Raw genomic sequence first — 11,883 nt, 5'->3', positions numbered from 1 at the left:
TGTATGAGGCCTGATGAATGTGCACAATGTTTGGTTACTATGCACATTAACTGTTCAACTTACATTATCCACATGTATACAGGTGGCGATCATTTTGTGTGGGCATTCCATTCCCGTTCCCCATGCATGTCAGCGTAGCATGAATAAATGTGCTGTGCCCTGTTATGCCCCAACCTGCGCCGCCTCTGTTGTGCTCTGTTCCACCCCCGTTCTGCCATCTTCCGGGTACAAAAGGATCCACGCTTCAGCGATCATGTGTCAACTGGACGCACCTAAAAAGGTATATGAGCTACCTTTACTAGGTTGTAAGTCCCATTGAACTCAGCAAACATCCTTAGGATTGCATTGCACATTATCTTAAGTGGTTGGGGGTCCATAGGTCCAGAGAAAGCTGCCTTATTCTAAATCAGACCATTACCCCATCTAGCTGAGTAATGTTCTGCAGTAACTAGCAGTGACTCTCCAGGGTTTCAGGCAGGGAGAATTCCCAGCTATACCTGGATATCCCAAGGATTGAATTAGGCACCTTCTGCATGCAAAACAGATGGTATGACCTATAAATGATGGCAATAAAGGATGCATATGTTGAGTATGTATGTGTGTTTTACTTTTCCTTCTGGGAAATCTGGTTTGACTCCCTACTCTCCTCTGTGCCTCTTCAAAGAAAGGAGTGTGTAATTGACGTGATCTTTTCCTCCCTCTTATTGCATAAGTAAATTCCTTGTAGTTAATGGGGAAGGAGTTAACTGTAACCCTTTCTCTCCTAACCTTTATTCTACAAGGAATTAACCCGGCATCATAAATTCATTACTGTCAACTGTTTTCACACTAGGAATTGGTTCATAGTGTTGCAGGAAAATGCTGGTATACATTGAACATGTAGCCGCTTTGTCATAAGCCCCAGATCAGCCCACTTTCAGTGCTATGTGAACAAGCCCCCAAACCCATCTCGTAGACATCTACACCCATCAGAATTATCTTTAAATGAATTCAAATGATACTTTATGGTTTGACTAATTTGGAGCATAACATCAGATTCTTTGGGATTCATGTTAGCAATACAGAGGTTTTTTTCTTTACAAATTTTATTCTCAAATGCTTGCATTTATTACACGGAAATTGTTGACTATGGTGGTTCTGAGACAGAATGTATTTCCGATTACCAAGCATCCATTTATCCTGCTAATATTTCCTCGTAGCGAGTAAACATTAAGTTGAATGTAGATTCTTAAAAGGGAGGGGGGAGAGAAACAGAGTCATTAAAAAAGCATAAAGGATATGGCTTATTCTACTGGGGGGGGGGGGAGATAGTAAATTTTTACAGAATATTGGAAGCGCTTTTCAGTCTCCAGTGCATAAATACAGGCGTGCATACACCATTCACGTCTTTTTCTCCCTGCCTAAAAATCCACAATTATGCTTCTATATTAACTTAGCATTTAAACTCTAAGTATTCAAGATGTGTCAGCAGCTCTACATGAGTATGCGGGCCACATCCTCGATCTCTCTTTCTCCCTCCAACTCTTTCTCTCTCCTGCCCTCATTATTTAGATTGTTGCCTGAGCTTGATGTAAAGCATTTCTGATCTCAGATGTTCTAATCAGGTGATAATCTTAGTTTTAACAGATGCAAGGTGATTCCCTCTAGCAAAAGGAGGATGAATCTAGATTTAGCTGCTTATCGCAACCTGCTAGAAAAGGAGCTGTCTACAGAATAAGATTTTGACATGTAATAAGAAGAGCAAAAAAAAAAACACAACAACAACAAAAACACCTTAGGAGCTCTTCAAGCTCTTGCTTTGACTATGTGTATACTAAAACTCACACCTGAGGGATACCAAAAGGAAAGTGTTCTTCTCAGATGAAAGGAAATGGAAAACTGAAAGTAGCTCATTGCAAAGTCACTCATCCTGGAATAAGAATAATGTGTATTTACTGGTACATTGAGCTATTCAGTTCAAAACCCAGGAACATGGTGGATGGCGTTGACATTGAAATTAATGTGGCCTGACAACTGAAATCTATAATATTGATAAAACGTATGTATACTTGCAACTTATTGAAATAAATGGACTGCATTAGGGATTTTAGAGAGCAAATACTGACGGAGATGACCAAGGAGTCCACAAAAAGAACAGATTTCATTAGCAAGGATATTATGCTTTTAATTTACGGTATCACTTGATCTTTTATTCTAGACGTAGATCAAGAGCAGTTTAATCAAAGGATCATATTATTAAAATCACTCTTATTATGATTACTTTATTCCAAATATACACTGTTGGTAGAGCTAAAACTGAGAGGAAAATAAGACATCAGAAGAAATAAAATTAAGGAGCTATGGTGCTCTAAAACCGCCTTGTATAGTATAATGTATCACATACACTTCATTTTGCTGAATTCTGCATCGGTGACATATTGAAATAGCCTGATAGGGCTTGTTGGATTACTGTCATGTCAAAGAATCACAAGAAGGTCTCAGTCAAAGATTCCATAAGTTAAGGATGCTGTAGGTGAGGAAATGTAACTGGTTGAGATACTCCACTTGTGACAGATATCAGCATCCCTCTGGCAAGTTTCCTACCCCACAAGTGTATTATTTAATCAAACACTGCAAACAGGTGTAAAAGCCGAAAGCCAGTGAGTGCAAGTAATATTTTATTGCCAGGTAAAAATCCCAATGCATTTTGAATGTGGCATTTCTTCCTCAGGGCAAAAGTTAAATTTAAGGCTGAACCAAAATGGCGCTCTTCAGTTTTTGCCACCGTTCACCAGAAAAGGGGAGGGGTAGGATATTTGACAGGGGTGGATATATGGTGTGCCTCTGGAATGGGGTTGAACTCATTGGTGTTGGTGGTGGCAACAGCACTTTCACCAATGACTCTTAAGTGATACTGAAGTGGTAGTACTGGGGGAAGGGGGTGTATATTGAAGGACTGCACAGAACAGGCAAAGTGCATTTCTGAGTGTGTGTGTGTGTGTGTTTTATGTGGGAGGCCAAGTTGCATTTTTAAAGGCATGGAGACGTGAGAAGGCAGCAAATGTTATCTTGCTTAAATGAATGAATGGGTCATCTGCATGAACATTTACTGTGATACATCAGAACCATGTCAGAGCTTTATCCTCATTATTACATTTTCCTGCAAAGCCATGTTAACAGTCATAAGAAAAGTGCACACTCAAAGCCTCTGAAGGGTTTGGCACCAAGTCAAATCAGGTGTTGCCCTCCTTACGCTGGTTTTGTGGAATTCAGAAGCAAATTTTGACGTGGCCATTTGAGCAGACTGCAGCCAAACGTATGGAGATACGAACTTTAGTGTAGGAGTGTTCAAACATGCCCCGCAGCGGTAGTAGGAATGTGCCTACTGCCTTCACCTCCTGCACTGTGATGTGTCCAGTGGCCACAGCCCCCAGCAGTTGTCATTGTTAACAAGTGACACATGTACAGTGGTACCTCGGGTTAAGAACTTAATTAGTTCCAGAGTTCCATTCTTAACCTGAAACTGTTCTTAACCTGAGGTACCACTTTAGCTAATGGGGGCTCCCACTGCTGCCACGTGATTTCTGTTCTCATCTTGAAGCAAAGTTCTTAACCCAAGGTACTATTTCTGGGTTAGCAGAGTCTGTAACCCAAGGTACCACTGTATCTGTGTGCATCTGATAGCGAATCCAAGCCAATCAGGATTCACCAACGGTATTTGGAATTCTGATTGGCTAGCCTTAGGCACATAGGGATTTTCCACTTGATTAGAAATCCGAGCCAGTCAAGATTCCCAATAGTTGGAGAAGCCTACATACAGGTAGGTGTGTGTGTGTACAGCCTCTTTCTTATGGACACCAAATGTGTGGCTGTCAAGGACTGTGACCAGTGGGTACATTGGCATGGAAGGGGTGTGCCTAGCATGCACATTTCCACTACTTCCACATGTGTTCATTGAACATGAGAATGGTTTCATTTGACTAAAGCCCCCTACCACACTTCTTTGTGATTCAGTCACAGGATTAGGTCACAACTTCTCTTGCCACAGTTCGCCAGAAAGTTATTATAGGAAAACGGGTCCCATTCTTCAGGAAATCTAAATATGGAGCAGATATGATCAAAATGCTTTAAAATATATACATTTCCCCCAAAACAGAATACATTTGTTTTCATGTTAAAAACAGGGCCCTTTTTATAGGATAGGAACATGAATCCATTGGAAATTCAACATAAGCAGCAATATCCACAGATGCACATTTCTGATTTCCCTAGAATTGATGTAAAAGACCTTTTAACTTACAGTCTCCTTTGCGATGGATTCCAAAAGCAACCATGCACAGTAACATCAATATACTGTGGTACTAGAGGATGAAACCATGCATTTGTGACTGATGGACAAAAGAACATTCTGCTGAAGACTGTATGTATTAAAATTTTATGTGCACGAAGCTGAAGAACGAGGGATAAAACACGGTGTTGATGCAATAGATTTACTTGACAAGACAGCTGATCCCATTGTGGTACCATTAAGTGAATATGATGTTCACTGACTGTTAACATGGATAAAGAATTATTCTTTTATACAGAGCCATATGATAGAATCTGATAAAAATATTCATTACATAGAGCTATCTAGTTATCTACAGTACATTTTCTTTAATTCTCAGGGGCATGGAAGTTCTTTCTTTCTTTTTCTTTCAAGATCCATGTTGTTTTTCTGGCCTCGCTCAGATAACTGACAAATTTGCACAAACATGTACTTGATGAGCTTAATAAACAAATGCTAGTCACATTAACCCTTCATATTCCAGATAAGGAGGGCTATAGGTATTCTCCTATGTGTTAGTGGTGATGTTAAAAATATAGCAGAGTCCCATCTATCTGAAGGCCTGGAGGATACCCAAATGTTCAGGTAATCAAAAGTTTGGATCTACTGTTAAGGGTATCATGGGACTCTGTTAGTACAGCTCCTACAAGATAATTAGAATGAGTACACCAGGTGGCACTGGGATTGAAAGTTTCATGGCTCAATTTGAAACCTGCTGTGTTCTTACCTGCTCCTCCTGAAGTTATGCAACTCCACCACTGCCATCTTTTTCTAGTCCTTGCAGTGATGTGGTCAGATGCATTCCTGTATTTAAGAATCTTAATTGGGTGGTTGACACTAGGAATGGACAAATCTGTCTAAATCCTGTTCATGTCACTTTTAGCCATTGGGGAGGTAGGGTTAAACATTTACTTTATTTATTATTAAATATTTGTTCTGTACAACCTTCCTGGGAGGTATGGCATGTCCCCACATCCTGTTACTCTCAGAGACATTCATTTGTGGGCTCCATCTTGTTAGGCCTGCCTGACCACGACCTCCACACACCTGTTGACTTTGCATGTGAAGATCTCATGTGTTTGTAGGCACTTTTCCTGCTTTTTATAGCATCTCAGGTCATGTTGACCAAAGCTACATCTGCACAAGTTGTTTGCACACGGACTCCATGTTCACAAACCCAAAAAACATGGGGTGTATGAAGACAGAGGGTAGAATCCCCCCATCTGTCTCTCCCTCTTCCTCTTCGCCCACACCCAAGAAGGAAATAAGCAGCAGAAGATTCTGTTCTGTTTTAGGACTTGCCTTTATTAGAACAATGCAGGAAGATGGAAAGGAAAAAGCAAACAAACCTAGGATTACATGGGTCGCCTTTTCGAAAGATCTAATTTACTGTGGCATTGTATTGGAAAATATCCAGTTTGGTACATTTCCTAGCTAACTGTGCATATCCTTCTTTTGTCATTTAGTGTCACAGCTTCAACATCCAGTCAATGTTTTGCACATGACATACTGTTCAGCTCTTATGATTAGACACATGGGACCAAAAGTGAAATGAAAACTAATATTATCTTGGTGGGTTGTTTTTGAAGCCATTCCAACCGGGAGCAATAATTCTTACAGCATGGGATCTCTACGTTAAATACTATGTCAGTTGAAATTACTTCTGAGACTGGTAATTGACTATGCAATGTCACAAGTAAAGGAAGATTTCATTCTGCCTTATCCACTTAGAATTACAGCTCTCTGAACCCTTTTATGATTTTGCTCCCTTTGAAAATCAGTTTGTATAAGGCTGTCGTCCCTGAATATTGGGGAAGAAAAAAATGAGTGTGATATATTTTGCTGAACTTGCTGCAGGTTTGTGGGATTAGGATTCTGGCTACAGGGCTGGGTTTAAAATGGAACACTAAGATTAAAGAAATGATGCAAGATCAGAACTACAGTACATAACAGGGTGATTATTAGTCATCAAACACCTTGCTTTGGGATGCAGGGATCTGGGTTCAGATTAGTAACATAACATCACAGACTTGGTATGGCTCAAAAGAGCATTTAATCTAACCGCTTTAAGGCAGTTCCAACTACTCATTGCCTCCCTAATTAGAGGCGATTGAAACATATTGTGTTTGGGGAACAGTATTATACTGTTGTTGTTTGTAATAAGTGAGGTGGTGGAAAGGAAAAAAATAAACAGAAGGAAGAGGGTGGGAGGGAGTAGAGGTACATAAATCCTGTGTCCTCTGCAATGGTAAAGGTAAAGGTAAAGGTAAAGGGACCCCTGACTGTTAGGTCCATTCGTGACTGACTCTGGGGTTGCGTGCTCATCTCGCTTTATTGGCCGAGGGAGCCAGTCTGGGTCATGTGGCCAGCATGACTAAGCCGCATCTGCTGAACCAGAGCAGCACACGGAAACGCCGTTTACCTTCCCGCTGGAGCGGTATCTATTTATCTACTTGCACTTTGACATGCTTTTGAACTGCTAGGTTGGCAGGAGCAGGGACCAAGCAACGGGAGCTCACCCCGTCATGGGGATTCGAACCGCCAACCTTCTGATCGGCAAGTCCTAGGCTCTGTGGTTTAACCCACAGCGCCACCCGTGTCCCATTCTGCAATGGTATCCCCCCCATATAGTATTGCACGTAGTTTGCTAAGCCATGGGCAGGCATGACCAAGCAAGCAAGCAGGTGCTCACATTAGAATTGGTGGCCGCTTCACTCCTGCCCCAGTCTTGCTGCTTCTGTGTTGCCCAGAGCAGCAAGTAAAGCTTGGCTACAGCTTGGGACTTGTCTGGAGCGAGACAAATCATGCGTCCAGGGTTGAATGCAACACTAAACCAAACCATGGCTTAGCACTGGGTAGCGCAGCAGCAGGTGAAGAGTAAAAGCAGTTATGTTTCTTCCTGTGTATATCCGCAAGTCTGCTCATTTATGCTTAGCCTTGGTTGTGCATTCTAGGCTGGGTTTCAGACTCTGATTTCTGGCTGTTGCAAGTAACCTATTTTGTTGGTCTGCAAACCGTGTGTAATACTTGCTAAGTCATTTCCAGGAAGAACTGAATTTAAAATTGATTAAAAAAAAATGATTTTAGATATTCTTGAAGAAGAACTAGTAGGGTCTGAAATGCAGTAACCCACATTCTTCTCTACCCCACTACTTTTGGGGGACTTCAGTTTCCAGCTCCTTTTTGGGTTTCCCCTTTTTGTTGCACCTCAGTTCCAGAAGAGACTGGGTGCAATGCTACAGGTTGCAGTGCTACAGGTATTCTATTTAGGGTGCAATATATTCTATGCATGCTTTTAAGTAGGCATGCATAGGATTGCATCCAAGAAAGAAAGAAAAAAGACAAGTGGACATAAGCAATAGATGTCAACCCAACCTCACTGTCTTGGTTTTTCAATTTCTCAAGTGGAGGATTGCTCCTAAAATGGCAGGCCTTTTGAGAAATTCACTGTGCTTTTATAAAAACTATTGTTTTCTGTTTCATTAGCTCCTTGGGTAACAATGAGTTGCTTACTTCCTTTAACAATAGTATGCTTAACAGTTATTCTGTGAAGCTTCATTTTCTGCCCAGGCTCTTGGCAAGCTTCGGTCTTGCACAAATAAACACTCTTCAACGATTCCATGTGGATTTTAATGCTTCCAGTTTGTAACGTTACTTTCCCCACGCCGTGTGATTCAGTCGCAAATGATCCAGCCTAGCTGCTTCACTGTGGGAATATCTCTTGGCTTCCATTCTCAGAACTTTGGTCAAGAAGGTTTGCAAATCTATTTCCTCTGAGCTGGTAATACCACTCCAAGGGTGAAAATGAGTTACATCTGACATTCCTTGGCTTTTAGCACTGACATTAAAATAGCAATCTGGATAAAATCCTGAGTTGCAGCTTTTGTCATTTAAAATATAGATCATGGCATATATCCTGCTTAGGCCAAATTTTCTGGTGAGGTAAATAATGGCTTCATTCATTCTCTGCCCAGTCACACCAGCAACAAATTTGGCCCGAAGCGTTCCTCTTAATTGGATTGTATTTTATTAAACGCAAGAGACTTCTCAGTCATTTGGGTCACTTTGGCACAGAGTTGATGATGGGCTGTAATTAATTCCAACAGATTGTACATGGCATGAAGAAAATGATATCAAGTCATCGTATGTCTTTCTTAAGTTAATGACAGAGGCAGCAAATACGTTGACTCTCCTCTTTTGACTTTGGTCAGAAGTTAGGACAGCTTAAATAATTATATAATGGATGAGTTGGCTGATAAAGCTCTCCCAGAAGAGATCCTCCAGAAAATTCATGCCATGTTCAGAACAACTCCCATTTCCAGTCTGAAAAGTAGAAAAGCACAGTTTTTCTTTACTGCATGTTCAGCTGAGACAGGATGAATATGAGCTGTGCAGTGAAAGAATAATGAGAAATACCCCACGCCTTACTGGGTTGCCCCAGCCTCTCTGGGCAGCTACCAACATATATAAAAACATAATAAAATAGTAAACATTTTTTTCAAAAACTTCCCTATACAGGATTGCCTTCAGATGCCTTGGGGGTCAGATAACTCCATACCCTCCAGTGAAAATAGGGACATCCTACCATACCACCCCAACATTTCTCCAATAAAAAAGGGATGTCCGAAGAAAAAGCAGGACATTCTGGGATCAAATCAGAAACCAGGAGGGCTTCTCTAAATCAGGGACGTCCCTGGAGAATAGGGGCACTTGGAAGGTCTGCTGTTGCAGTGCCTCTCTTTGGATCATAGTGTGGGACGGCTATTCTTTACCATCCACCATTATCATCAGTGAAAGTCATCTCCCTTTTCTGCTATTGGTCCATGAGGGGAAGCTGGAAACAGTGCAGAGTGTAGTTAGTACTTTTCTTTTGTAATCTAGAACATACTCCTTTCTAGAACATAAGCATCATCATAATAATAAAAAATAATAATTTATATACCGCCCATCTGGCTGGGTTTCCTCAGCCACTCTAGGCGGCTCCCAACAGAATATTACAAACATGATAAAACATCAAACATTAAAAACTTCCCTAAACAGGGCTGCCTTCAAATGTCCTCGAAAAGTCAGATAGTTGTTTATTTCCTTGACATCTGGTGGGAGGGCGTTCCACAGGGAAGGCGCCACTACCGAGAAGGCCCTCTGCCTAGTTCCCTGTAACTTGGCTTCTCACAGCGAGGGAACCGCCAGAAGGCCCTCGGCGCTGGACCTCAGTGTCCAGGCAGAATGATGGGGGTGAAGACGCTCATTATTTCTTACCTCACAGTGGGACTTACCTTTGATCAGGGGTAAGGTGAGCTACCTGTGTCTTTGAAAAGCTATACACATAGCTTAAGAAGAATTGCCCTTCCTTCCTTCCTTTTGACACAAACCTTTTCCTGTATGACTTCAAGTTAATTTCTGGACAATAGTTGGGAACAGCTGTCCAAAGTGTGAACTGTCATGCTCAGTAATATTTGCTTAACCTCATTTTCAGGACTCTGAATGAGGTACATTTAAAAAGAGAAGGAAGTTAGTCCCAGATGCATAACTGTGATTAATTGACACCAAAAAAAACCTCATTGGAAATATGCTCACTTTATTAAGAAGAGTTATCTAATCTTATCCTTTATTCTGTAGAATCACTCATGTGTGACCCATTACCATCCTACTAACACAAAATGGAGTACAAGTATCTGAGAATTATTCTTACCATATTGCTTACTGGAGTGTGGGAAAATAGGTAGAACGTGTATTTTCATATTTTAATCAGTTTAAGTTGTGATTTATTGACAAAGACAATATGCTTATGTATCTCTCTTTATATTATTTTTTCGCTGCTGTAGACTAACACTGTGAACTCTCTGGAAGATGTCTTTGCTCCTGTGTCATATTCTTTTTCTTTAAAAACAAAAAACACCAAAACTATAATTACTTTCATTTTATCTGGAGCATCATCCAACCTGCTCAGGTTTTAAACTTGCAGACCATCCTTCATCAGACTTACTTAAAAGCAGTAGAACATCCCATAAAAACAAACCCAAGCATCATTCTTTACCATTGTACCACTGGAAAATTAACCCAAGAAAACCTTTTCCCCAGGCTAGTGCACACATACATTCAAATCCTGTCATCTCTTCTAACCTCTCCACTATTGTGTGATGTTTTGCTTGGTCCTAAGAAAAATATTGCCCCCTCTTTAGGATTTTTCTTATAGACTAACATGACTTCCTTTGCTTGTCAGCACTTGATGTCTATCATCTGAGTGTGTGAATCAGTTCCATTTGCAAATATTATGCTTGAGCTGACAATGGAACACATTGTTTTACGGGGAAGTCACTGCTTGTGGTCCCCCATGGCTCAGATATATGGCTTGTACCCACCAGGAGCTGGTGTGTTCAGTATTGTGAGCTCAATTCTCCAGAACTCTCTCCCAGTCGAGGTAAGACAGGCCATCCCACTGTTGAACTTCTGGTACCTCCTGAAAATTTACTACTACTACTACTCCATTTAAACTGAGTTCTGATGTTATGGTTTTAACATATTTTCACTTTCATTATATTGCGCTTCTGTACACTGCTTAGAGACAATTGTAATTAAATGGGAGATAAACTGTTGGAATAAAAAAATAATAAAGTTTAACTTCCAATTGCTCAGGCTGCAATTCCATACCCATTTACATGGAAGTAAGCCTAACTGGGACTTACTTCTCAGTAAACGTGTACAGGATTTTGTCAGAAACCACCACTTTTAGAACTGCAATCAGCAAATGATCCGTAGGCTCCTACACCTGAACTGAAATTGTGCAGTATTTTATGTGTGTAGTGCTGATGGGTGAATGGAGATTTCTCCCTACTGGAACTTGCCTCCCTAGTCCTTGATGTTAATATAGAAACCTGGATTGAGTTGCTGGAGAGACTAAAGACTCTCCAAGCGAGCGAGAGAGAAAGGAGTGTGATTTCAGGAGGAGTTAGAACGTTAATGGACAACACTTAAAACAGACTTTGGTGACATCATTAAGAAAACTGTACAACAATGAGCCTATTATAAGACGCTTGCACTGCACATTAAGGGGTCATATGTAAATAGATCTAATCAGTTACCATTTGCAAAGGAAATCTATCCTCAACCTATACAGAATGCATATAGCCCCAAATCATTCCCTAGACAGCACTTCTGTAGCTGTGTATGACAACTAGGGGCCTGGAGTTGGAATGCATGTTCCCGTCCATCTCAAAAGGGGCAGCCAGAGATTGCCTTGTCCTCCTTCCTGGTTTGCAGCCTCATTACATTAGCACCCTTTCAACCTATTGAATCCTAACTGGTTCTCCTTGATGAAGGAACAAGCTTCCTATAGGTAAGAAAAAGTGGCAATTCAAAGAACTGTCAAATTAACTGTAGATGGATGAGAGACCACTTGGTGTAACAGCCCTAATTAGATTTAAGCAAACTGAGAGTGACTTGATCATTTGTGATGGAGGTAACAAATTTTAACAACAGAAGTAATTTGTCAGATTATCATTATATGCGGCAAGATAATGCATAGAACAAATAGCCACTATTGCTTCTTAAAAAGCATTAAAACTGGTATGTTGAAC

Source organism: Podarcis muralis, chromosome 1 (genome assembly GCF_964188315.1).
Source record: "Podarcis muralis chromosome 1, rPodMur119.hap1.1, whole genome shotgun sequence".
NCBI classification, from domain to species: domain Eukaryota; kingdom Metazoa; phylum Chordata; class Lepidosauria; order Squamata; family Lacertidae; genus Podarcis; species Podarcis muralis.
Note: the sequence above shows the minus strand (reverse complement) of the source record.